This window comes from Eufriesea mexicana, unplaced genomic scaffold, assembly GCF_001483705.2.
Source record: "Eufriesea mexicana isolate 0111107269 unplaced genomic scaffold, ASM148370v2 scaffold723, whole genome shotgun sequence".
Taxonomy (NCBI): domain Eukaryota; kingdom Metazoa; phylum Arthropoda; class Insecta; order Hymenoptera; family Apidae; genus Eufriesea; species Eufriesea mexicana.
Genome location: NW_016908884.1, coordinates 480,457 through 485,184, shown reverse-complemented (window position 1 = coordinate 485,184; position 4,728 = coordinate 480,457).

Genomic DNA, 4,728 nt, shown 5'->3' with positions numbered 1-4,728 from the left:
AGTGTATAGCGCTATAGTCGAAGCCACCCTAACCAAACTTGATCTAACATCACCTAACGGAAAGTAGCCTACCTCAACCAAACGTACCACGACCACCATTGCTGGTCTCCCCAGAGCCTAGCAGAAGATACTAGGGGAGAGCAGGGCAAAGAAGTCCATAGAATCGCAGTGTTCAGCTGAAAAGTCAAAGATATATAAACCTAATCGATACTGATGTAACCTAAGCTAACGTACTAAAGCCAAACGCAACGTGCCGCGACCGCCATTTCCTGCCATTGTATAGCGCTATAGTCGAAGCCACCCTAACCAAACTTGATCTAACATCACCTAACGGAAAGTAGCCTACCTCAACCAAACGTACCACGACCACCATTGCTGGTCTCCCCAGAGCCTAGCAGAAGATACTAGGGGAGAGCAGGGCAAAGAAGTCCATAGAATCGCAGTGTTCAGCTGAAAAGTCAAAGATATATAAACCTAATCCAAACTGATGTAACCTAAGCTAACGTACTAAAGCCAAACGCAACGTGCCGCGACCGCCATTTCCTGCCATCCTGGGGTCTAGCAGACTAGGGTAGAGCAAAGTGGTGGGCAGGAATTCAACAAATAACTGCGTAGCGCACGAAAGACAAGACTACGCTAACCGAACGTAATCCATCCAAACATAACTAATCGCAGCATAACACAACTTAAGTAGCCATGCCACTATTGCTCGGATCCCGAGAGTCGAATGGAGTATAGTAGAGGAATGCGCAGCGCAGAAGTCCACCGAATAGCAGCGTTCAGCACAAAAGTCCAAGCTATCCTATCCTAACCTATCCAAATATGATAAAGCCAAACGCAGCATAACTTAACCTAACGTGCCGAGACCAATATCGCTGGCCGCCCCAGAGCCAAGCAGAATATACCAGAGCACAGTAGAGCGCAGAAAGTAGCCAAATGTCAGTGTATAGTACAAGAGTCAAAGGTATGCTAATCCAACCTGATCCAACATTACATAACCGAGCGTAGAATAACAAAACCTAACGAGTCGAGACCTCTATTGCAGGCCTCCCCTGTGCCAAGCAGAACATATTTGGGCACAGTAGAGCGCACAGATCTCCGAAGAAGCAGTGTATACCTCAAAAGTCGGCGCCATCCAAACTAAGCATAATCAACAATGTCCTAGACGAACGTAAACTAACTCAACCTATCGTGTCACGACCGCTATTGCTCGTCTCCCCAGAGTCAAGCCGAGTATAGAAGAGAAACTAGGAGCGCAGAAATCCACCTAATAACCGTGTATGCCACAAAAGTCTGAGCTACCATATCGTAACCTAACCTACCGTAACATACCTGAGCATATCCTAACGCATCCTATAGAACCATGACCACTTATGCTGGTATCGCTAGAGTCAAGTAGAGTATAGTAGAGCACAGTAGAGCGCAGAAAGCCACCAAGAAGCAATGTATAGCACAAAAGATAAAGATATCGTGACCTAATCTGACAAAACCTAACCTAGCCAAACGAAGCCTAGTTGAAACTAACGTGTCGAGAACACTACAGCTGGCATCCTCAGCGCAAAGCAGAGCATGTTAGAGCGTAGTAGAGCGCAGAAATCCACCGAATAGCAGTGCATGGCGCAAAAGTCAAGGCTGCCATTTCCTAATCTATCAAAATGTATAATAAGCAAACTTAACGCCACCCACACTGACGTTGCATGACTGCTATAGCTGGCCACGAGAGATCTAAGCACAGTATAGCGGGCAGCCTGGAGCGCTGGAATCGTCCGGATATCAGTCTTTGTTGCAAAAGTCAAATCTGTCCCAACCAAGCCCAACCAAACCCATCCGGATCGAAAGCAACATAACTCAACCGAACTTGCAGCGGCCACTATTCCTGGCGTCCCCAGACACAATAAGAGCGTTGTAGCGCACAACGCGTCGCGGAAGTCCATACAATCGCTGTTCTTAGCAGAAAAATCACAGATATCCGGACCTTACCCATGCTAACACATACTAACCAAACGTAACTTAACTCATCCTAGCATGCCGCGACCAGTATAGCTGGCCTCCGCAGAGCAAGGCATAGCATAATAGAGGAGATCAGTGCGCAGAAGTCATTTGAATCGCAGTGTGTAGCAGAAAAGATAAAGCTACCCAGACCTAACCAGAGCCAACATGACATAGCCAACCGTACCCTGTTTCAAACTATCGTATCGAGAAAGCTATTACTGGCTTCGTGGAGTCGAGCAGATTATAGTGCAGCAACGTGGAGCGCAGAAATCCGCCGTATATCAGTGTATAGCACAAAGGTCAAAGCTATCCTCTCCTAGCAGAACCAAACGAGGCGAATCTGGGCGCAACACAGCTCAGCCTATTGTGCCTGGACCACAATTCCTGACCTCCACAGAGTCAAGCAGAACATATTACGGAACATTAGAGAGCAGAAATGCACACGATAGCAGACGACTGCCCAAAAGTAGAAGATACCCTATCCTTACATATCCAAAGGTAACATAATCAAACGTAGCTTAATACAACATAACGTGCAGAGGCCACTATTGCTGGTCTCCCGGCGCCAAGCAGAATATCCTGGAGAAAAGCAGTGCGCAGAATTCCACGGAACAGCAGCATGAAGCACAAAGGCCAACACTACGCTATCCTAACCTGACAAAACGTAACGTAACCGAACGTATCCTAGCCAAACCCAACATGCCGAGACCATCATTGCTGGCCTCCACAGGGACAAGCAGAATATACCAGAGCACAGCAGTGCGCAGAAATCCAACGCGTTGCAGTGAATAGGACAAAAGTCGAAGGTGTCCTAATATAACCTGATCTAACGTAACCGAAACGGACGTTGCGTAACTCAAGTCAGCGTGCTGCAAACATTGCTGCTGGCATTACCGGAGCCAAGCACAATATAGTAGAGCACCTGAGAGCGCAGGAATCCACGGATAGCAGTGCATATCACAAAAGCCTGAACTATCATGTCCTAACCTCACCAAACGTAACATAACCCAACGTAGCATGGCTGAAACAAACGTGCCGAGACCACTATTGCTCGCCACCCCAGAGGCAAGCAAAACGTAATGGAGCACACTGAATCGTAGTTGTCTACCGAATAGCAGATTATAGAACAAAAGTGGAGGCTATCGTATCCCAACAAATCCAACCTTAACAAAACCAAACGTAAGGTAGCTCAACCTACCGTATCGCGACCACTACTGCTGGCCGCCCCAGAGCCTAGAAGAAAATACTACATTGCAGCAGAGGGCAGAAATCAAGAGCATTGCAGTGTATAGCTCAAAAGTCAATCATATCCCGACCTAACGTGGCCAAACCAAACATATCCAAACGTAGTGTAACACAACACAAAGTGAGGAGATCAATATTGCTGGCTTCCAGAGCTAAGCAGGACATACTATAGCACATTAGAGCGCAGAAATCCACCGAATAGCAGTGAATAGCACAGATGTCGATGCATTCTATTCTAACATATCCAAACGTAACACAAACGAACGTAGCCTAACTCAACCTAACAAGGCCAGCCCACTGTTGCTGTCCTACACAGAGAGAAGCAGTATGTACTGGAGCACAGTAGAGCACAGAAACGCACCGCATTGCACCGAATAGAACAAAGGCCGTAAATATTCCAACCTAACCTATTCGAACCTAACCTACTAGAACGTAGTATAACTCAATTTGACGTGCCGCGAATTCTGCTGCGGGACTGGCCGGAGCCGAGCAGAATACGGTAGACCACAGCAGATCACAGAAATCCACCGAACAGCAGCGTGTGTCCATAAAACCAAAGATATCCAAACCCTACCTGACAAGACGTAACATAAATAATCGTATCACATCTGAACATACAGTGGGGAGACCACTATCAGTGCTCTCCCGAGAGGCAAACAGAACATGCTAGAGCACACCGGAGGGCAGAAATCCACCGAATAGCAGTGTATAGCACGAAAGTCATATACCACCTGACCGAGCTTAACACAACCTAAACTAATCAATCGTAACATAACTCAAACCAACGTGCCGAGACCACTATTGCTGAACTCCCCAGAGCCAAGCAGAAAATATTAGAACACAGTAGAGTGCATAAATCCGCGTATAGCAGTGTACAGCACAAAGGTCTTATCTATCCTACCCTAACCACACCAAACGTACCATAACCAAACGTAGCATAACTGACACTAACTTGTCGAGACCACCATTCCACCAGAATATACTAGAGCACAGCAGAGCGCAGGAATCCACAGCATTGCAGTCGATAGCTCAATAATCAAAGATATAATGACCTAACCTAACCTAACCAAACGTAACCAAACGTAGCCTAACTCAAAATGACATGCCACTAACAGTATTGCTCGCATCCCATGAGTCCAGCAGAGTATAGTAGAACAATGTAGAGCGCAGAATTACACCGAATATCAATGTGTAGCGCAAAAGTCTAGGCTATCCTATCCTGACCTAACCAAACGTCCCCTAATAGAACGCAACCTAACCTATTCTAACGTGCCGAGACCAATACTGCCGGCCTCCCGAGAGAAAAGTAGAGTATAATAGAGCGCAGTAGAGCGCAGAAATCCACCGAATAGCGGTGTATAGCATAATAGTCTATGCTGTCCTATCCTAACCTTACCGACCTTAACATAACCAAACGTAATATCTCTCAAACCAACGTGTCGAGAACACTGTTGCTGGCCACACCAGAACCATGCACCATGTACTAGGACA